The 23830-nt window shown below is 42.5% G+C and overlaps 1 protein-coding gene across 24 annotated transcripts in view; it reads right to left on the reverse strand.

Moving 5' to 3' along the window:
- LRRFIP2 (LRR binding FLII interacting protein 2) overlaps positions 1–3346 on the reverse strand; it is a 56362-nt gene extending 53016 nt beyond the window's left edge. For all 24 annotated transcript variants that reach the window (XM_063158671.1, XM_063158652.1, XM_063158636.1 and 21 more), the window contains exon 1: positions 2773–3346. The gene's annotated coding sequence lies outside the window, so the exon portion shown is untranslated. The remainder of the gene's footprint in view (positions 1–2772) is intronic.
- Between the last annotated feature and the right edge of the window lie 20484 nt (positions 3347–23830).

Below are 23830 nucleotides of genomic sequence, written 5' to 3' on the forward strand. Positions count from 1 at the left end.
ATTACCAAAATTCCAAAACAGCGCCTTGCAGTTTCAAGTAGTCGCAACTTGGTTTATGATGTATGAGTTCTCTGCCAGTCAGCTGCCAAAAGCTGCAACTGTAGATACCAATACTGCAAAAAGTACATTGCATACACAAAATCATCAGTTACAGGCAGCATCTGGAAAGCTCTTATAATGGTGACTCACCAGAGGATCTCTAGGGGCACAGCATAAAGCATATATAACTTTCAGAAAAGCAGTGTTACAGGGATTGACTTTTCTAGAATCAGTGTGACCATAAATGCTGGAGATCCAGGAATCAACTAAGAATTCAAATAGAACTTTAAAACTTAAGGGGATGACAGTACTAAAACGAGCAATATAAAAAATATGAAAATGCATAATTAAAAAAACCCCACAAGGATCTTTCAGAAGTGTTTGCTCTAAAATGAAGCAACCATCATTTTTACACTGTCAGCTTTTTCAAAATGAGTGCCCTTTCTGTCATTTTGGAAAAGAATGATTCATTGCTCATTAAAAAACCAAACACTGCTGCTATATTGAGGCTTCACTTTTTTTTTTTTTTAATGAAATGGAGTGCCCCATGGTAACAACCCACATACTGTAGCAAGCTGCAACTATTTAAAATAATTTTCCCCCATCAATTTAATACACTCCTACACTCTTTCCTACTCGTGCTACAGTTACAGTAGAATGAAGAAAAGCTACTGCAGCAAGGGAAAGAAATTGTCCTGGGTACCCCTTAGAAGAAACAGCAGCTGAAGGAAACTATCAGCTGACATCATTCCTGCTGACTAGTTCTCTGCTATGGCAGTGAAGTTTGTAGGCTCAGAAACACTGATGTCCACCTGACCCTTCTTTCATAAATACCCCTTCACCTCCTCCCTTAAAGCAGATCTAACACTGTTAACTTAGCTCAAGGAAATGTGAGCTTTAATATCACCTTCACAAGCAGACAGTGTTACTTACATAAACTATTTTGCAGGGCGTGTAATGCATAAACACAAACTGTCCTTTACCTACAATTACACATTACTTAGTTTACAGATATTAAGATAATAAAATTTAATTACTTTCTCAGAAAGTAGTTATAGCATTTTTTTTGTAATGCTACTGGACTGCACTAACTCATTAGTATCACCACACATCTTCACAATAGGATCTCACAAACAACAACACAGTATCAAATCTATTATCCTCTGCTTACATTACATACCAGAGCTACTCAATTATGTATGATACTGATCTAGCTCTTTTTGGTATATGCACGTGCCAACTTGTGTGCTATATGAAAATCTAGACCTTAATAAGCTCTATATATCCCCACTACACAGAGTCTAAACAGCACTTTCTGAAAGTTTACATGTATTAAAATACTGTGCCATCTTCTGAGATAATGAGACTTTTAAAAAAGCTCCTCTGTAGTCAATTCACAAGCAATACTGTTGCTTAGGCCAACAAGCTACACTTGACACATTTCACACAACCGTCTTCTATTCACAAGTTTCCAGTTACAGCCAAGAATTCAGTTCAGGTAAGACTGACTTCCCAGTAAGCTAAACACCTCCAAACCCAAGTAACAGGAAACAATAGGAAAATTATGTCATGTACGTCAAACAATTTTGTACGGCTAAAGCACCTTTTATCTTTCCTTACATCATCACTAAGCAATTACATTAACCAAGGAAGCAGATGTATATTAAGAGGGTAACTGTTTCTGGGCCGCAATACATTTAATTACATCATTTCGCAATCAAGACACAATGAACGTTTAAAGAGCTCAGACAAACACTGATTAATATTATACTTTGTAGCAAATCTCCCGCCCCACATCTCTAGAGATGTTTTACCCCAATAATTTTGAAGGGAGAAAATATTTTGAAGGGAGAAAATTCTTCTTAGACCTTCCTCATTTCAAGTAAAAAATGCCTGTAGCTCTCTAAAATGCGAAAAACCACTGAGTATATCATATAAAAGTCAACACAGTACTACTTCATCTACAAAATATTTTTATTATCAGTGAAACACATAACACTGCCCTTCAAAGAGTCACGCTCGGATTCAAACCGAAAATCACTTAAAAACACATTGAGCGGATCACAGTCCGAAGCTGTTTTCGGCTCCTTCCAAACTCATGAATATGTTCATCTCTCTTATCACCCTCAACAACGTTTTTATAATTATAGCAACAGGGTATACCAAAAATAAAACAGCGTACTCCAAAAAAACTTATTAAAAACCAAACGACTAAGCATCAGAAGAGTGACCGACTCCCATCGCAGCCGCTGCAGAGGGGCACGCCCTGCTGTTCCGGGAACAGCGAAGCCGTGGTAACGCGCTCCCAGGAAGTAGCAGAAAGGCACCGAAATACACACACCGCTGTGATTTCACCACATCTTCCTTTCTCCGTCATTTCGCCGTTCCCACTCAGCCCCCAAGGGGCGCACGGCAGCTCCCCGAGGAGCAGGAGGAGGGATCGCGCCGCCGAGCAGCCGCAGCCCGCCGGAAGGGCTCGGGCCAGGCCGGGCTCGGCTTCCCCGGGTCCGCCCGCACCAAGCCCAGCGCGGCCACACGGAAGGGGCCGTACGCCGCCGCCCCGAGGCTCTCCTGCTCGCCGACCTGACCAACGAGTTCCGGCTGAGCCGCTCCTCCAAACCTGAAGAACCGGGTTCCCGCCCCGCTTCGTCGCCCGAGTTTTGTGTCTATGACTGATACCCTTCCTCCTCCCGGCCCTCGCCCTTACCCTGCCTGGGCCCCAGGGAGTCTTACCTGCGGGCCAGCCTGCCGCAGAACCGGGACGCCTCAGGAGGGAGGGGGCAATTGTTTCACTCTTCCCTCCACCGTTTCCAGGGGCGTGAGGGGCCCTGGAATTCCGTGGATCCCGGAATCACTTCAGGCTCCTTCCTTCCCTCACTCCCTACGCCCAGAGATAGGGGAACAGTGGCAAAAGCCACCCCAGGGCAACCACAGTCCGCACACGGACCGCCCACGGGCCGCGACAAGGGAACTGCTACCTCACTTAACCCTCTCCACCGTCCCCTACCAACCGTTCCCCGTGAGGGGCTGGGAGAACCGGAGCTGCAGGCAGACAAGCCGCTCCGCTCCAGGCCGCTTTCCTCTTCCCCGCCCCGCACTCTTGCCTCCTCCCCTTCAGCGCCAGGCGCTTACGGCCACATCGAGAACTCGAGTGAGAGACTGCGGTAAATTTCAAACCGCCTGCGGAAGGAAGAAGGGGCCGGCGCTGAGGAGGACAGAGGGCGAGAGCCCGACAGCCGAAGCGCAGGAGATACCGCGACCCACGCTGGCACCGACAGCCACCGCATTTGCCCGGCCCCCGCACAGGCCAGGGGGCGAAGCGCGCAGGCGCCGCGGAGGAGAGGACGGGAGGGCGGTCCGCCCGCGTGCGCAGAGCGGGCGCGGCTGCGGGGACGGCGGTGAACGGTGGTGGGCGGTGCCGCACCCGCCCCGCCCCGCCCGGCTCCGGTGCCTGGGTCCTGGCCGCCTCCCGGGCGGATCATAGGCTGCTGGGGATTTGGCGCGGCGTGGGGCACTGCGCCCTGTGGCGGCCTTTCAGCCTAGGGAGAGCGAGGAAGGCGAAGGAGCAGCGCGCTCCTCTCGCCTCGCTTCTCCTTTCCTTAGCAGGCAGCGAAGGGAGGGAGCGTCGTTCTCTGTAGTGTGTCGTACTGCAGCGCACGCTCCCGCCTCGCCCCCCCCTTATCATCGGGCGGGCCGGCTGACTCAGTGCTGTGGTGGGTAGGGTTGGTCTGACACGGCCTGCTTTGTGCTTCGTTCTGGGGTTTAGCTAGGGCTACTTTTTGTTGACCGGCCTTTCCCAGGGAACGGGCATGCGAGAGCTCCGGGGGACCGTGGCCGCCGCTAAGGAAGAAGAGCAGCGCTCCTGGCCTGCATCGGCCTCGGCCGGGCCGCTGGGAGTCGCCGTGCTTGTTTGTGTGCCCGGTTCCCACCGCTTCCACACGGCACAAGGGCATTTCGGAATATTTGTTGCATGGCTATCAGACAAGGTTTATGAGTAAAAATCGTTTGCAGAAATTGGCAGCTTCGCTTAGACTGGCCTAAACACGACCAGACTTCTGTAATACCAAAATTTAAATACGGCATAATCCCTAAGGAAAAAATACAAGTAAAAAAGAAATTACTGTGCCATATTGTGGTTTATACACAGACAGTCATGAAAATTGATGTGAGATAGACTTGAGATCACACTGGTAGTAATTTGCTTTCCAACACCTCTGGAGTTAAGTGCAGGGTGTTTCTTAAGAGTGTAAAGATAATTAGCGGAGATGGCATTTTGTATGTTGGAAATCACATGGAAATGAAAAAGCAACTGTTAAAATGACAAGCATAGTGGTAAGACTCAAAAACATGCACCAGACACAGTTCAAATGTCTTACTAAAAAAAGCTCGAGTGAATGTGCACAAAGTAAAGGATATGCAAGTGATTTAAATCTATTAAAGCAGAAATATAACATGTTTCTTGTGTTTCATTAGTATTTTATAATTTTCTGTGTGAAAAACCTACACTCTCTCAGTCTTTTTCTTCATCTGATCATACAGTATAGCCTCACCATCCTTATTTTTAACATCACATTAATTTCTGTAGTAATAGAGGATGATCTCACTGGAGGGAGGTGAAGTAAAAAGTTTCTCATGGACCATCTATAGAAAAGACCAGAAAAAATACTGGCTTAAAACCTTCATTTTTATTTGACATTTATTCCTGCAGAAGGACTCGCCTGCTGAGAGATTCTCTTTGTAGACAATCATCATTAAAAACATTTTGGGCTGTTTTGGTTTGCCCTAGTTGGTGGGAGGAGTCTTTTGTTCATTCTTGAGTAGAGGGTTTGTGGAGAACTTTCTGAAATGTGGCATGTCCCAGGTCTTTATGGGATCTCTGTTAATGTATTCCTGTTAAAGAGGAATTTTTTTTGATCATTTGTACATTTTTCTACAATGAAGTGTTGATTTTTTCATACTGCTAGTCTTTTTGATATCATAGACTGCACATTTTTCTTTAATGATGCAGTAAAATGCATATCTCCTGGAGAGCAGGAATGCATTTTTGTCACTTGAAAGAGCAGTTGTTTACTTGACTAAAAAGCAGTGTACAGTGCAGTTAAAACAGGCAGTGGTACAAGATGGCACAGTAGCAATTCTGAGTTCAGCATTTTTAATGAATTGCTAAGCATGTTATATACAGTTTCATTATAAATCTTCAATTAGAAGCCAGAAAATGAAAGTTATGTTTGAACTTTTACTATGAAATGACTGCAGTTACAAAATTATCAATTATTTGTGAATATGCCTTGATTAAATGATTACTGAAGCTAGTATAAAGCTTGCTCTATTAATAATGAGTTTCAGCTAAAAATAAGTAAATGAATGAATGAAGTATCACTGGATGTGCCTTTGAATATTTTTTTCTTTACTGTTGTTGTTTTATACAGTAGGTTAATATAGATCCCTTACCATATGTAATTGAACTTGCTGATTTACTGTCTCCCTTTTCTCTGGAAATCTCCCTGTAAAACTGTTTTGCTCAATTAAGGTGTTCTATGGGTGGACTCTTAGTCCTTTTCAAAGTGATTGTCACCTAAGAAATTATTTCTAGGATGAATCTGTCAATCAGTTAAATACTTTGAACAATGTCAATGTCCTACAATAATATGTGTACAGTTTTAAAAGATTTTGTCATTGTAACAAATTATATGAGGGAAAAATATATTTACCTCTGCAATGTTTTCTCTTTCTGCAGTTCTTAATATCTGTTATTTTGGTCCCACACTTTAGCATTTCTAATTTGAATCTTTTGTTTCATGATTATTGCACTTTCTGATTAAGAATGTAGTAGTGTTGGCATAAATATAAGATCATAGCGTAACTTAATTCCTGATGTCAATCTGTATTTTCTCTTCTGTGTCCTCCCTATTCTTCTCTCTCTCTCTCTCTCTCATCCCTGCCAACCTCCCTTTGTGAAAAGAATAACTTCCACGTGTTAATTTAACTGATAGATCGGTTTACTGATGAAGACTCATTTGTTTAAGAGCATTTTAAGAAATTCTGACAACCTCATCAAATTGTTTCTGTCATTTCCATTTTGTGTCCTTCCTTTCCAGTAGTTTCCATCTCCTCAGTTCAGGTACCATCACTCAGCAATTCATTTGACACAACTGAACATACTTCACTTTTTTCTTTTTCCTCCCCAGCTGTACTCGATCAAAGCTCTAGTAGATCAAAGCTCAAACTCACCAAGAAACTAACCAATGAAACAGTTTATTCCGTGTCCACTTTTTCATTTCTCTTCCACAATCTAAAGATAGCTCTTGGCAGTTTAAGGAGTTGAAAGTATCCAAGTCCATTTGAAACCATTTTGCTTCTGAAAATATTTTGGCCTGAATATTGTTTCTAATATGATTTTCTGTTCTAAGTAAGTAGCAGCGCTTTCTTCTATATGTTATAATTGAAAATATTACTTGTAATTATTTCTATGGTTTTATGCAACTTAAATTGTGCAAGATGGTTTGGTTATGGGAGTAAACTACTCCTCTTTGTTGGTGTACATATATAGATGTGTCTGTACATGATTGTACAAATCAGGTCAGTTTCTTTTAATTGGTTTAATTTGTTTAATAGACTTTTCCTATGCTCCAGATTTCACTGGTATGTTTTGGCAATAACTTTGAAAACATATTGCTGAAGAAGCAATCCTCACAATCAATTCCTAACAACTTCCTTTGGAAAAGTGGATTTTCTCTGAGTCTAAATACCCAAGATTAAATAACCAAATTTTCCCATGGAAAGTCAAGTTTTAAAAGGATAAAATAAAGGCATTAAGGAGAACAATATTTATTCTACGTCATTCATAGGATGTATTGTATATTGTGATAGACGACTTTACTGTTTCTGATGAAAATGTTTTAGATTTTCAACAGAAGAAAGGAAGAAGGATAGTGGGAAAACCACCTACCTTGAAGCAAAAGAAGTCACTACTTAGTGCCTCTGCAGTCTGTAGCATAACTTCTCCATATTCTAAAAGAAGATAGAAGGAATAGAAAATCTGGAGAAAGCGACTCAAATACGTCTGCTCTTAGTCACTACTTCCATTAAGGTTCAAATGAGCTTCCAGCTCAATAGATTTCTGCCAGATGAGGACAAAGAGTTGTAGTGATGTGCAGCAGCCCAGCCTCTGCTCTATTCTCTTCAGTGATTAGCGTTCTAATAACTTGTCATTTCTACCTGAATTTATAGTGCACGCTTTGCATAGATGTTGCATATGCTGAATTTGCATCTCTGTAAGAATGGCTATGTTCTTATTTTACAAGCTAGAAATTATGGACAGGGCACTGTATAGGCTCAACTTATTTTTTTACACCACATTCCTTGAAATGATACTATGGTTCCTACGTTTTAGAAACTTGAAAGTACTAATTGGGAAGGCTTGATAGGAACTTTGATAAAATAAAAAATGCATGCCGTAGGTGTGTGCTAAACATGCCATGGATGTCTTCCTGCAAAATATGATCAGTCATTGATGTAATTATTCTTTAGCTGCCATAATACTTTGAAAAAAAATTGTATGTAAGCAACCTAAGTTAGAGTAAATGGTTCACATGAAGATGCAGTTAGGACAGTTTTTACCAAATATCTAATTAATTTTATTACTTTCTAGGTAATAAATCCAGGCAATAGATCCAGGAAGAATACCCCTTGACTCTGAGAACCAAAACCTCTTGAACAGAAAAAAGATAGACCCTTCTTTGAGACATGTCCTGGTTTAAAAAGGAAATGAGATTTTTGGGATGCTGTGGTCAAACCAATGGGTGCTCATATTTGAATATTAGCACCTGGTGTGGCCACTGAGTACATGGATACGCCTCTGAGAACACAGGGGGTTAAAAGCAGAGAACTCCCAGGGGGAAGCTCTCCTGGGTTCTGTCCAGTCCGTGAGGGAGGTCAGAGCTCCCCTGCCCGGCTGCGGGCTGGGCGGGAGAGGGGAAGCCGTGCGGCCCGGTGAGGTAGGCCGGGCCTTGGACAGAGAAGGGAGGTGAAGGCCCCTGCAGGATGGAAGGGTGGAGGAGCATCAAGAGGCATCGGGCAGCCACCCATCCACCAGGAGAGAGAGAGAGAGAGAGAGAGCTGGTGTCTGTTTGTGTGCCACCTTGAAATTTGATAGCACAGCCGGGTGGAGAAGGAGAAGGGAGGGCGAAGCCAGAAGGTGCCCAGCAGGGCAGCCATGGGAGTTCTGGACAGGCAGAGCCTGAGATTTTTAACCCTTTGCTTGCATGATGGAAACCTTACGAATGCTGATCCTCCTGGAGTTCAATGAGAAGAGACATAGAGGTGAGATAAGAGGAAATGGGCTACGAGAGAAGTTGAGAAAATTCTTGATGGCAGGAGATGATGGAGTGGCCTTTGGCTGGACTTTTCTTGTACAGCCATGGACAGAACCATTTTTCCTGTGACACAGAGACTGCATTTAGGGGGAGGCAATGGCTTGGAGCCAAGAGAGTGCAGTGATGTTATGTGAAGGAGTGCGTGAACAGAGACAATGGATGAGGAGGGTGGTGGTGCCCTCTGTCTTCAGGGAAGAAGAAGATCTCTGTTCTCGAGACCCCTCAGTCCCAGGGAGTGAATTTGGGGGGGACAGCTGTCCCAAAAGTGAGAGACTGTGCTTTTTTTGGAACTGGGCAAAGCATCCTTAAAAGGGAAAACCCTAGAAGCAGCTCTGGCCCTTGCGCAGTGGTGAAAGCACTGGACATGGAAGGAAGATGTCACCATGGCAAATGATCTCTGGGCAGTGCCATGTGTTACAGGAAACACAAGGGGTCTCAACTGGGTTTGCAGGGGAAGCCTATGGCACTCCTCACTCCTTGATGAACTGAGAATTGATTATCTAAAGGGTGATGATGGACTGAGAGTTGGTGATCTGAGGGGTGGTAACTGAATTGAGAATCCAAGGTTTTGTACTACTGTGATGTATTGGAAATTTGGTGGGGGGAGGAGGAATGTTTTTGGAAGGTTTTCATTCTGAGTTCTGTGTGTTTCTTTTCACATATAGTGGTAGGTTAATAAAGATTTTTTCCTTTATTCCTAAACTGGAGCCTGCTTTGCTCTATTTCTGGTCACATCTCACAGCAGACACCAAGGAGAATGTATTTTCATGGGGGCGCTGGCATTGCACCAGCATCAAACCCTGACAAGACCCAATATCACACATCCATGTGCAGGGGGGAAAGGTGTATCTGTGTGGGTGAATGACAAGTGCACTCACCCACAAAACAGAGCCAATATTTAGTAAATCAACATATAGTAAGTGTGGATGCATATAATTTCCTGATCTTTCTTAATCTTTTTTCCAATGGTTAATTTGCTTTTAAAGATTTTCTAGTCAGTTGAAAAATTCTTCTGTGTTTGTGTGAGAATAGAAATCTCCATAAAGCTTACTGTGTAAGGGCAATCCTTTTAGATGATGAAGATTTAGAATATTATATTTTCATCTGCATAAATCAATTTCCTTCTTTTGGAAATATTGTTATTCAAAGTAGTAACTTTCAAGATATAGTTTTAGAAAGTGTAGAAATACATCATTTGTATCACAAAAATACAAAGAAAATCCCTTAAAACCATCCATTCCATCATTTCAATTTTGTATTTTTGAATTTCTATTTCTATTTCAATATCTAACTCTAATTCTCACTTTAAAATAACTTTTAAATTCTCTGTCTTCACACAGTTTTCTTATTTATCCTTTCTAAGCTTCAAAATTATATTTAGGGAAGAGTCATTTACTGTAACTACCTCACAGTGTGGAAAGTAACATAAAAGGGAGGGAGGGAGGGAGGAAGGAAGGAAGAGGCGGAAGGAAGTGGCGGAAGGAAGGAAGTGGCGGAAGGAAGTGGCGGAAGGAAGTGGCGGAAGGAAGGAAGTGGCGGAAGGAAGGAAGTGGCGGAAGTGGCGGAAGTGGCGGAAGTGGCGGAAGTGGCGGAAGTGGCGGAAGGAAGGAAGGAAGGAAGGAAGGAAGGAAGGAAGGAAGGAAGGAAGGAAGGAAGGAAGGAAGGAAGGAAGGAAGGAAGGAAGTGGCGGAAGGAAGGAAGTGGTGGAAGGAAGTGGCAGAAGGAAGTGGCGGAAGGAAGTGGCGGAAGGAAGTGGCGGAAGGAAGGAAGGAAGTGGCGGAAGGAAGGAAGGAAGTGGCGGAAGGAAGTGGCGGAAGGAAGTGGCGGAAGGAAGGAAGTGGCGGAAGGAAGGAAGTGGCGGGCGGAAGGAAGTGGCGGAAGGAAGGAAGGAAGGAAGTGGCGGAAGGAAGGAAGTGGCGGAAGGAAGGAAGTGGCGGAAGGAAGGAAGTGGCGGAAGGAAGTGGCGGAAGGAAGTGGCGGAAGGAAGTGGCGGAAGGAAGGAAGTGGCGGAAGGAAGGAAGTGGCGGAAGGAAGTGGCGGAAGGAAGTGGCGGAAGGAAGTGGCGGAAGGAAGTGGCGGAAGGAAGGAAGGAAGAAGGAAGGAAGGAAGGAAGGAAGGAAGGAAGGAAGGAAGGAAGGATAGGAAGGGAGGGAGGGAGGGAGGGAGGGAGGGAGGGAGGGAGGGAGGGAGGGAGGGAGGGAGGGAGGGAGGGAGGGAGGGAGGGAGGGAGGGAGGGAGGGAGGGAGGGAGGAAGGAAGGAAGGAAGGAGGAAGGAAGGAAGGAAGGAAGGAAGGAAGGAAGGAAGGAAGGAAGGAAGGAAGGAAGGAAGGAAGGAAGTGGCGGAAGGAAGTGGCGGAAGGAAGGAAGGAAGGAAGGAAGGAAGGAAGGAAGGAAGGAAGGAAGGAAGGAAGGAAGAAGGAAGGAAGGAAGGAAGGAAGGAAGGAAGGAAGGAAGGAAGGAAGGAAGGAAGGAAGGAAGGAAGGAAGGAAGGAAGTGGCGGAAGGAAGTTGCGGAAGGAAGTGGTGGAAGGAAGGAAGGAAGTGGCGGGCGGAAGGAAGTGGCGGAAGGAAGTGGCGGAAGGAAGGAAGGAAGTGGTGGAAGGGAGGAAGGAAGGAAGGAAGGAAGGCAGGAAGTGGCGGAAGGAAGTGGCGGAAGGAAGTGGCAGAAGGAAGTGGTGGAAGGAAGGAAGGAAGTGGCGGAAGGAAGGAAGGAAGTGGCGGAAGGAAGGAAGGAAGTGGCGGAAGGAAGGAAGTGGCGGAAGGAAGGAAGTGGTGGAAGGAAGTGGCGGAAGGAAGGAAGTGGCGGAAGGAAGGAAGTGGCGGAAGGAAGTGGCGGAAGGAAGTGGCGGAAGGAAGTGGCGGAAGGAAGGAAGGAAGTGGCGGAAGGAAGTGGCGGGAGGAAGTGGCGGAAGGAAGTGGCGGAAGGAAGGAAGGAAGTGGCGGAAGGAAGTGGCAGAAGGAAGGAAGTGGCGGAAGGAAGGAAGTGGCGGAAGGAAGTGGCGGAAGGAAGTGGCGGAAGGAAGTGGCGGAAGGAAGTGGCGGAAGGAAGTGGCGGAAGGAAGGAAGGAAGTGGCGGAAGGAAGGAAGTGGCGGAAGGAAGTGGCGGAAGGAAGTGGCGGAAGGAAGTGGCGGAAGGAAGTGGCGGAAGGAAGTGGCGGAAGGAAGTGGCGGAAGGAAGGAAGTGGCGGAAGGAAGTGGCGGAAGGAAGGAAGTGGCGGAAGGAAGGAAGTGGCGGAAGGAAGGAAGTGGCGGAAGGAAGGAAGTGGCGGAAGGAAGGAAGTGGCGGAAGGAAGGAAGGAAGGAAGGAAGGAAGGAAGGAAGGAAGGAAGGAAGGAAGGAAGGAAGGAAGGAAGGAAGGAAGGAAGGAAGGAAGGAAGGAAGGAAGGAAGGAAGGAAGGAAGGAAGGAAGGAAGGAAGGAAGGAAGGAAGGAAGGAAGGAAAGAAATTCCCAAATGTCAGAAATCTTGAAAATTATAAACTATTTGTGTGTATGATACTTAAGTGCTGGGACTGTTACTAGATATAGTAATGCTAAATGGAACATATATGTGAGACCAAAACAGTTAACTCATTGGATGGCAGTTTCTCAGAATCGATAGTCTGTTATTTCTATCTTGAGCTACATACTGCTACTGCACAGAATGAATATTATGATAGAATAATGGAATGGTCTGGCTGGGAAGGGACCTTAAAGTTCACCTAAATTCACCCTCCATGTCATTGGCAAGGACACCTTTCACTAGACTGCGTTAAGCTCAAACACCCATTCCACCAGGCCTTGAACTCTTCCAGGAATGAGTCACCCACAACGTGTTCAAGTGTCTCACAACCCTCCTGGCAAGGAATTTCTTCCCAATATCCAAAGGAAACATATACTCTTCAGTTTTTAAAGCCATCAACACTTTTCCTATCACTATGTGCCCTTGTGCGGCTCATCTGCTGTCTTTCTGGTAGGCTGCCTTCAGATACTGGAGGGCTGCTCTAACATTTGCCCAGAGTCTGCTCTTCTCCAGGCTGACAAGATGCTGCAGGACTCTGGCTTGATGACAGACACCCTGTGCTACACTGGGGGCTCAGGCCATTCTTCTTCTTGGAATTGTTGTGGGATTCTCAGCCACTGTTGATTGTTCTTCATTGTGGTACAGGTAATAAATAGTTGATTGCTTTCATAAAGACACACTTGAAATGATAAGAGCTACATTTTAAAGCAAAATTAATTTGAGAAAGATTCCTAAACCTGTGACCCGTTACCTCAGCCCATATATTGATTGTAAATGACATTCCTTGCAGATGTTATGATCCATGAACCAAAGCCAAGTGAAGTATAGTACTTAAGACAGGTGTTATACTGCTTACTGGAATATGTTCTTACCGTTCTAAAACAGTCCCTTAAACTTTAAGAACAACAGATTACATCATGAAGTAATGGAGTGCTTTGGTTGAAAGTAAAATGCATTTGAAGGAAATGGGTTTGGGGGCTAGCACAGCGAGATTGCAGAAATGGAGTGCCAGCTTAGTTCTCTGGTTCAGAGACAAGTGAAGCAATTCAGGAGTGTCCTCCCGTGAAAATACTTGACAGATCTTTCGGCACAAAAGTTAACAACCAGCATCAGAAATGTGTGCAAATAAAATACTAGCCACTACAAGTGTGCCATCCATGAGTGGTAGGGCAACTCAGACTCATAGCAGTGGTTTTGCTGTTGTGCCTGTTAAAATAGAAAATGATGAGGAGAACAATTTTTTCCATCTATCTTGTTTCAGTATTGGTACAAAGACTGTTTTCCTGCCCTCAGGAGACAGCAAAAACTGTCAACAACTGAAATGCTTCAGAAATGGAAATGATCTGAATCACAAATATTTCTTTTCAAATAAAATTTAAAACATAAGTCATAACTATAAAACAGAGCTATTTAAAGATGAATACACTATACATAATAAAGTATTCCCAGAGATAACTATTGTGTCCTAAGTCTGTTTAAAAGTCTACAGTTCCTGGTAAAAAACTTGCACACAGCTGAGGTACCTAAATTATATTCTCATTTCAGCTTAATTATACTCTTCAGTCTCACCACCTCTACCAATTGATTTCCGCAAGTCCTTAGAAAACAGTAATTTAACTTTTTTAGTTCTATTTTTAAAAAATGACAGTTATTTGCACTCCCTATTTTCTGAAAAGCCTGAACATCAAGCCTTAAGAATTTGATCTTGAATTTTATTTCATATCAAACTAAATTTAAAGCCAGTGGCAGGGAGAATGGGAGCCTGAAGCAAAAGAATTTAGGCTTCTAATTCTTATATTGTCTTCTTACTTACCTATGACAAGAACTGGAAACAGATTAGAGTTAACAGCTGTTTGACATTTGCACACACACTTCCACTAAAGAAGAGGTCAAGGGTGGCTTTCTGGCCCTCCGTCCCTCCACAAGCTGCAGCTTCCTTAAGGCACATTCACCTGCTGTGGCATGGAGCCCTCCGCGGGCTGCAGTGTGGGTTTGTGTTCCTCCACGGTTCTCCAGGGACTGCTGGGAGACAACCTGCTTCACTATGACATCCTCCAGGGTTTCTCTGCTCTGTCAACTGGAGCACCTTCTTGTCTCACTTTAGTATCACAGAGCTGCTTCTCATACTCTATTTTCCCCCTCCCTTGTCACTGCCAATTCATATGATTTGTGCTTTTTACAATATATTTTCACAGAGACTGATGGGCTCAGTTGCAAAAATGTGTCTTGCTAGAAAATTACATGCTTTACAAAACCATGATTTTATAGAAAAGAATAGTGGAAGTACAAATATACTGCTAAAGAACTGGAAAATTGACAATGCTTCATTGTAATATGTCCCCTCATTTTGCCTTCTTTCTCCTTAAGATCTGGAAAGAATACTGAGCAGGAGGCAGTGTTGTTTCAAGGAAAGGACTTTTTTAGGATTCTAGGGTGCATGTTCAAATTTCTTGAGAAAATTGAGAAAAGGCTCTTTGTGTCTTTTGTGATAAATATCATTAGCCAGTAGTGACAAATTCTGACCAAGAGCAGATCAAAATCTGGTCAGACCAAGCAATATACCTTGAGTGGCCAGGACAGAACCATAGAGTTGTAGAATCAGTTGCATTGGAAGAGGCCCATCAGGATCATCAAGTCCAACACCTGGCCTTGCATGGGACCATCCTCAAGAATCACACATTATGCCTGAGAGCAGTGTCCAAGAGCGTCTTGAACTCAGACAGGTATGATGCTATGGCCACTCCCTAGAGAGACTCTTCCAGTGCCCAGCCATCCTCTGGTTAAAAAACTTTTTCCTGATACCCAACCTAAACCTCCCCTGACTCAGCTGCATGCCATTTCCTCGAGTCCTGTCCTTGTAGACCTCATTTGAGAACTTTCTAATACCCTCATGTTTTTTTTCATTGTGGCAACCAAAACTGCCCCCAAGCACTCAAGGTGAGGCCACCGCAGAGCAGAGCAGAGCAGAGCAGAGCAGAGCAGAGCAGAGCAGGACAATCCCCTCCCTTGCTCAGCTGGCGATGCTGTGCCTGATGCACCCCAGGACAGGCTCGGCCCTCCTGGCTGCCAGGGCACTGCTGATGCACATTCAGCCTGCCACTGGCCAGGAGCCTGGGTCACTTTCTGCAGTGCTTCTCTCCAGCCTCTTGCTCCCTAATCTATACACACACCAGGATTGCCCTGTCCCAGGTGCTGAATCCAGCACTTGCCCTTGCTCTACTCCATGTGGTTGGTGATTGCCTGTGGGAATCCTCAAAAACACAAGGTTTTGGGAAAGCTGCAAAAGGCAGGCCTCAGAGACAGCAGGACTGTGACTGGAGCTAAGCAGTAGTCATAAGGTTTATCAGCAGAAAAATCGTATAAGAAGTAGAAAAGCAAGGACAAATAGAACAATGGTCTGTCTATTAACGCTTGTCTAGAATAACTCTCTAAGCTGCAGAAAAGTATATCTAGCTGGATGTTAGGAAGTTCTAAGCTTATTAATGGAGCTCTATGCATTGTATTTTAATGCTTACAAGCAGGTCTTTTATTTGAAATAAGCAAGCACTGTTTTAACCCGAAGGTACGTGTGCTTATAGTGATTGGATAGAACTACTGTCCATATGCTTTTGCTTTGTGTGATTGGTCAAAAAACTTTTAAAGTAAGTTGTAACATCAAGTCTTTTGTCTGCTGCCAGGGACGTGAGCTGCTGGCATCTTCCCATTGTCATCACCATGTAATGAGACTGATGCTGGAAAACACAACAGCTTGAGACGCCTTCCCCAGCAGTCCCGCCCCTTTTGTGATTTGTACATAGACTCTCAGCCAACGATAATTGCCCATCTCTCTCATTTGTCAAGATCTCACTGCAGGGTCTCTCTGCCCTCAGGAAAGTTGGTTCACAGCTCCTCCCAATTTAGTGTCCTAGGCAAACTTGCTCAATATTCCTTCAACTCCCATGCTCCCATGTCCAGGTTGTTCAAAAGATGTTGAAGAGAACTGGCCCAAGGATGATGCTGTCTTAGCCACTGAAATTAGCACTTCATACTTCTTCTTGTTCCTTAGTGCAGAAATCACAACAAATGTCTTCTTTGTTTCTTTTCTATCCATGCAGATATCTTTGCGTATACTCACGTTTTTTATCCCAGCAGCAGCTGACATGACATTTACAGACACAGCAACAGCACACTTTTCCTGCTGTTACTAGACTTAACAATTTTGCAGTCTGTGAATCAGTGATCTTTGCAACTTAATTGAGACCTTCAGCATATCTCATAAAAATAGTAAAATGTCCTCAGAAGAAGAGAAAACTTTGCTGCATACTCTGTACGACTGAAGAATAGATGATAATGAGTTAGCATCACAATAATTTAAGCACAGAGCCTATACTTTGGCAGGGAAAAAATTAAAAGATGAGCTGTTTTATGTAGCAATATATCTGAGAAACAAAACAACTAGGATTTTCCAAACTGTTCCCTGTGGTAGAAACATACTTGTAAGAATACAGAAGATAAAAGGTGGGGTTTTGAAAGGCTATATCCTTGCTAAGCTAAATTGGATCTCATCCTGTAGATGAAAGATCAAGGAGCTCAAAGTGGAGCTAGAGAGGCATGTCCAGATAATGAGATATAGCCAAGCATTTTTAAAAAGGATTAAGCATTCTGGTGGACTGGGCAGTTTTTTTAAATCTGCCACACTCATTCTCTTCTGGGGGCTGAATTGTGGAGTGCTAAATCATATCTCCTGCTGTATAAAGTAAAAGAGATCCTTCCAAATGGTATGGTTAGTGTGAACACTCTCACTCTCTATTGTAAAACACTTAGTAAGATATAAACCAGTCTTAGGAACAAAATGAAATAAAGCTGTTATACCATCTTGGAATGGGAAAATATGTTCAAAATATTTCTCTTGCTTATGGTGTTTGGTTTTGGTTTGTTTTTTTTTTTTTTTTTTATCTCACAACATGTGAATCATAATTTCAGCCATTCTGGAATGCTTCCAACAGATGAACCCAGCACAGTATTTTTATTACAGGCTCTTGCCCCTTACATGCTTCATTACAATTTTGGAATATACTCCACAGTCATTAGTGGTTTTTTATCTCTTTTGCCAGAGAAAACTTTTAAAGGACTACTTAACCCCAAAAAATCATAATTTCTCTGATTTCTCAAAGCTTTTTGAGAAAGTTGTTTTGTTTGGTTTTGTTTTTTTAAATATTGGATCATTCTTAATGACTTCAGACCTACTACAAGCAGAAGTTAAAAATAAATCTTATCTTGAAGAGACTGTTAAAGGTAATGAACTGCCAGTCTTGGTATTTGTATGTTTCTAAATCCTTTTAATCTCAAGGTTGCCTTCCTGAATTCTCAGTTTAATTAGAAAACACTGTGTTTATAAAACAGCCCCAGTTCAATTGCTTCTGCAAATTCACCTTCATTTTATAGGATTGTACTTCAAGAAATCTTGTTTCATTCAAACATTAAAAGTTTGTGACCCTTTCATCTGTCTGACCTGTATTTCGTTGTGTGCGTTTCTCAGTTGCTTCAAATAAGGACAGATTCTTTTCAATTCACAGAGCATCTTATCTGAAGATCTCCTGTCTGCTTTCTTCACTTGCTTTAATGGGAAGGCAAGGGAAATACATTCTGAATGTTATCTTTTATAGTCTACTTTTACCTACCACTGTGCTTATATGGACTAGAACCAATTTCAGCTTGAAAGGAGGTATTGTCACAATCCGCTCATACAAACGATGGCTCCTGATGGTTTGTTAACTGATCTCGGAGTGCAAAACAACACGAAATGGGGATTGCAGTATCCATCCAAACAAATGCACCTTTATAGAATGACCATGGCAAATGCCTTAAAGGAATTAGTGACAGGAAAAAAATATAAAAGAGAGGGAGAAAGAGAGAGGGAGTATAGCTACCAAACGTGGAGAGACAGAGTCCTTGTAGTCCAGCCGATGGAGTTTGCCTAGTCACGTCGGGAAGATCTCCAAGTCCTGGTTGACTCAAGGTTCTATTATTGTCCATTGCTGAGGGGGAAACAGATCCTGAAATGGCTGAGGAGGAACAGATACAATCAAGAAGAAGTCTATTGAAATGGCTGGGGGGGAAAAAGATATTGAAGACGGGTACAGACAGTCCATGTTCTCAGCAGGGTAAGTCAATATCAGCAGTGAGTGGGACCCACTGTTTCAGGATTGCTTTCTATGGGAAATCAGTCTACAGGCAACACTTAGCAGGCATCCTGCTTCAGTCAGGCCAGCACCCCTGGATCAGAATTACGGGCATCTCAGTCTCAGTCCTTGGCAGAGGGGCTTCAATCTCCATCCCTCATGGTGGTAGCAAAGCAGATGAAGGATTTTCCGTGGGGGGCTACCAAAGTTGCCCCAGCATGTTCTTCTGGCTGGAAAACTCCTGGGCGTTTGTCGTGAAGCAGGTGCAAGCATATAGGGCATGTCGCCCCTTGGCAGGCTCTGCTAGAAGCAGTCACTGTAGACTGCTGCGAAAAATCACTTGGCAGGCCCAAATTCTGCTCAGGGGCCTCAGGATTTTTGGCGTTCATCCACCACCGGCAGGCCAGAATTCCGATCAGGGTCCTCAGGGTCCTGATGTCTGTCCTCAGGACAGTCGTGAGGCAAATGAGGGGAACTTCAGACCATCTTTCACACGTATCAGAAAATCTATTTACTAAAATGGCCCACAAGAATGCGTAACATTTAGAATTAAAAAAAAAAAAAAAAAAAAAACCAAACAGAAAAAACCACCAAAACTTTGGAGCAATATCATTCTAGAGAATGCCATGTATCTATGAGAAGTACCAAAAACTTCTATTTTCAAATGCACTTACTAATCGCCATTTTGCATCTGTTTTTCTGTTTGAAAGCTCTGGCACTTATCTGGTTCCTTTTTGAGCTAGTTCAGCTCATTAATCTGGTAAGAAAGCAGTTAAAAATAAACCGAAAAACCTATTGGGAACAGGATGCCACTTCAGCCATGTTGTAGTGAAGAGTTAGGTCAGCCTTCTGTGTTGTAGAAATACATCTGTCATGTCTGAAAAGCAATGCATAGCACTATCTTATTTTAAACTTTCTCATTGCTTCTGGTGACCTGAATGATCAAGATGGTTTAAAAACAAACAACACCCAGCCCTCTAAAATACTCCCCAAACTATTCCAATGGAATAACCTTATCAGATGAAGAGCTCACTATGCAAAAGCTGAATATGATGTCAAGCATGATTTGTTGTGGATTACCATTGTTTGGGATTATTTGTCTCTTACCCTACCATGCAGGTATAGGAAAAAAATTAGGTAGCTGCAAGGTTTTTACAGCTGTTCTTCTATTTTGGAATAGTAAGGATTTAGGGTAGTGAACAAAACTGTGGTGAGTTTTACGATTGACTTTATTGCTTTTTCACTTTGAATTAACTGCATTACATTTCAGCTTACCCATCAGTATAATGAGAAGAATAATATCTTCCTTCGTGCCCAAAAGATGTTTAATTATGCCTAAGTGATATCATGGACTTAGAAACAAATTTTTTCAGCTCTCAGACTGATGTTACATGTCAGTAATTTAATGAAAAGATAACAAGAAGGATAATTTTTAACAGTGGACATGAAACTTAATTACACCCCTACCATGGACATCTGAATCTTATGAATAGACAGTGTCTGATTTAGAAAAAAATAAAGAATTGCCACAGTTTAAAGAAACAAGTGACCATAGTCACTTTGCTGATGGAACATAGCCTATTCATTGGCTGAAATGAAGCAGCCAGGTAGACAGGACATATGAAATATTTTTTTGTGGATCAAGGATTTATTTTCCAAAGTGATGCTGACAGATGGTGAACTCACCAACTTAGATATTGCCAGTAGACAAGGTTGCATAACTTGCTCCATCAAGTTATGCCTTGGAATGATCATCCAAGGGGATTTTCCCTGCATCTGTGAAAATGTGCCTACCTTTTCCACACTACTTTTGCAGCAGCATCGTTAGGCCTGATCAGCTGGTATGGAGGGTGAACTAGCAGCAGCAGCAAGGTGACTGGCCAGGGGAATTTGCTTCAATGGATTTTGATCTCCCAGATATTTTGAAGACCTGCTTCAGCCCTGTTTGTCAAACACAGCCTTTAAATGGTGCTCAACATCTGTTCAGGCTGTGGATCACATGAAGAAATACTTCCTGGTGTCCGTACTGGGCCATATGTTCTTTATTCTCTCCCTCAACTTCTCCATCACCTCTCATCTGTTTCACATGAGCTATGTTCAAGGTCCACAGGCTACTTTTCACAGAATCTTCAGGCCTGATGCAGTAAGAATGATGAATAGAACAGAGCTGGGATCTATTTTCCAGTTTGGATAAAATGCATTCTGCACACAAATCCAAGGGGAAGGTGCTCCCCCTATGCCCGGAAAAACCTTCACTAGTAGGTTTTTACTAGTAGTAAACCGCAACTTAGTCTGAAATAAAAGCTTTTTTTCTGAGAGCGTCTGAGAGGTTTGCATGAAGCACAGATATTTGACAGATGCAATTTTGAATATCAGAGGAAAAAGAAAACGGCAAGAAGTTTTTAATTTTACCGGTTCTAATTTTAAATTCCATGCACTTTTTCTAAAAGTGTCAAGCTCAAATGCCCATCAACATCTTTTAGTCATCTGTAAGTTAGTGTTCATATAAAATGTGCTTCAAATCAAAAGAATTTCAAACCTTTCCTCAAAGTTTATATGCCTAGATTTATGACTTCTGACACATATCAGATAAAAAGAAGACATTTTTTACTGTGAGGGTGCTGGAACACTGGAACAGGTTGCCCAGAGAAGTTGTGGGTGTCCCATCCCTGAAAGTATTCAAGGTCAGGTTGGACAGGGCTTTGAGCAGCAACAAAGGAGACTCTTGTTGGTAGACAAACAAAGCTTGAATATAGAAGAAATTCAGATTGAAGTATAGGAACAAGTTTTCTCTCAGCTCTTGGGGTAAAATGAAAGGTGTACAAAATTGCATTTATCTGGGATTTTCACTACTGTAACAGGTTAATGAAAACTGTACAGAAGATAGCAAATTTTAAAATAGATAAGAATTACAACATAAAATACATGGGATGGTTTTCAACATGGGACACTATCTAAGAGAAAATCTCTGTATTTCAACACTTCAGCATGTTAGGATTGCATGAAGTGCCAAAGAAGATGGCAAAATTCAGCCTGGCCATTAGTAGGAATTGGGTTTGAGCATAATGTAGATATACTACACACACTTTACATTCACTGAAAAATTACTGTTTACAACCAATAAGCAATGAGGATCAAAACTGATTGAAAGCATCTTAAAAATATAAAGTATTTCATTGTAAATGATCTGTGATTAAAATACTTCTTCCACCTTACTGAGGGATAGATTAATTTTTCCATGTCATGATGGTTTAAAATGGTATAAACCAATGTTTTCTTCTGAAAAGATATAATCTATTTTTTTCGATTTTGACAAGAAAATATTCCTAGCCATACAGCACATGAGAATTAAGTAATTTTAAAGAAACAAATGAAATTAAAATATTCTGCAAATATAATTAAATGAAAAGCCATGTTTTAAGTAAGAGGTAGATATTAAACAGAATTTTTGTACCAGTTATTTGAATTATTATACCAGCTATTTTGCCCACCAAGAGAGGTATTTAGTGTTTCAGTCTTTTCCAAAGTGTTCATGATCTGCTATGCTGATCTCTGTGTGTGCCTAGGTGTGTGTGGAATGGGGTGCATGTGAAGGGGAGTGTGCATGTCTGCTTAACACTTGTTGTGGCAGATTCCTGCCTCAGCTCCATAATTTATTTTAGAAACTTCACAGAGAGTGGATATGAAGTTTAATATCAACAGGAGATCAATTCCCAAGGAGATCAATTCCCAAATCATCCATTTGACTCTACCTTATAAATCATGTGCTTTGTTACATATTTTATCAAATACACTTTCAAGCCACATGGAGGAATGAGAATGTGGAGAATCCCTCCAATATCTTGCAACTTTTATGCCAGTAGATTTTCAAGAAAATCATCATTTTTCTTTTAAATACATCTGGGAAAGGCATGATGGTGGTGTCAGCCTGTTGGAGTTTTTGCTGCTGTGCTGGTAGAAGTTGTTCAAAAGGATTGGTTCTTACCAATTGGCCAGTTACAGAATGAAATGCATGAATACATTTGAAATTCAACTTGGGTTTCCTTTTTCTAGCAGACTATTTCTAGAACAAGCTTGCAGACTGAAGCTGACTCTTTTTCTCTGGTTTTGATTCTTTCCTATTTTCTTGGCTTCTTTGCCACTTTATACACAATTTTAGAACTTTTTTCCCAACTAAAATTGTTTCATAGTCTGATAATTATGATACATTTTTTACAAGGAATTTTTAAAATCTTTGTTAGAGTTAAGACAATTAAGGACTTAAGGTCTTTTTCTTGCCATATGAATACTGCAATGAAATTGTTAAATAAAGACCAACTCCTTATTTTTATTTTGAACACAAGTAGATAATTTGCATACATTAATACATTTTGTGGACCAATATTTGCCATTCTGATGTAAGTTGTTACTTAACAATATACCTCTGTGACTATGTTGACAACACTTTTGGTGAAGATCCTAACTGGTCTTAGACACACATAGGGAGGAATTTGCTCAGCCAGTGTCAGTCTTAGGCAGGCGTATCAGAAGATCTTTATATCCCTGGGGAATTTTCCCATGAAAGGGATTCATTCAAGAGAAGAGACACTTGTGCCAGAGTTTTACATCCTTCTTGAACACTGCTTAAGGAACTTAGATGCCATGTCCATTTGGATCTCTGTCTGCACAGAACTTTGTCATGCCAGTGCTTGAAATGCATCTTGAAGAGAATTCACTAGCACAGAATGAAAGAGAGTGGAAGGGGTTGGTGGGGCTAACCAGGCCCAACCGCCCTGCCTAAACCAGGATACCTAGAGCCTCTTGCCCAGGATTCTATCCGGGTGTACTTTTAATGTCTTCAAAGATCCAGGCTCCACAATCTTTCTGTGCCCATGGTTCAGTCACCTCACAATAAAAAATCATTTTGTTTTGTTCAGAGCAATCTCCTGTATTTCAGTGTCAACTGCCTCTTGTCTTATCACTAAGCATCACTGAAAAGACACTGGTTCTCTCCTCTTTGCACTATTCCTTCTGGTATGTGTGTGTGCTGCTATGTAGATAAATGTAAAAACCTCCCTGAAGCCCAGGCAGACAATATTCCCTTCATCTACCAGGCAAGTTAATTTGTCAGACGAGTTTAAGAAGTTGTCAAGCATAAATTTCCCCTGGTAAACCCATGCTGACTACATAATTTTCTCCTCCTTCATGTGCCTGGCAATGCTTTCCGTCAACTTCCTGGGGATAAAAATGAGGCTGGCTGGCTTGTGCTTTTCTGAGTCCTCCTAATTGCCTTTTTTGGAAGATGGGTGACATTTGCTTTCATCCAGTCTTTGGGGCATTTTCTTCAGTCACCATGATCGATCAAACATGATTAGGAGTGGCTTCAGAATAACATCTGCTAACGCCCTTGAGACCTGTAGCTCCATCTCAACAGGGCCTGTGGACTTCATGGAATACGTACCAATTCAGTGACTGTGCCCATAAAAGTTTGCATGGGATAACAGGACATATTAACAACTACCTGAAGAGTGCGTGAAAAGCTATGGAAGCAATCCAAAAGACAAAGACTAGAGTTCCCTTTTAAGACAAAGCATACTATCATGGATCTGAGCAGCTTTAGATCTAGGGAAGCTTCCGCTCTGAGAGGATGCAGAAGACATTCTTTCACCTTATCCAGTAAAAAAATGCATTGACCATTCACTTGTAATACAAAAAATGAAATTATTTCCATAATTGTTGCCGCCTAACTAGACAACCATGTACTGGCTGGGTATTCC

The sequence above is a fragment of the Melospiza melodia genome, chromosome 1 (assembly GCF_035770615.1).
Source record: "Melospiza melodia melodia isolate bMelMel2 chromosome 1, bMelMel2.pri, whole genome shotgun sequence".
Taxonomy (NCBI): domain Eukaryota; kingdom Metazoa; phylum Chordata; class Aves; order Passeriformes; family Passerellidae; genus Melospiza; species Melospiza melodia.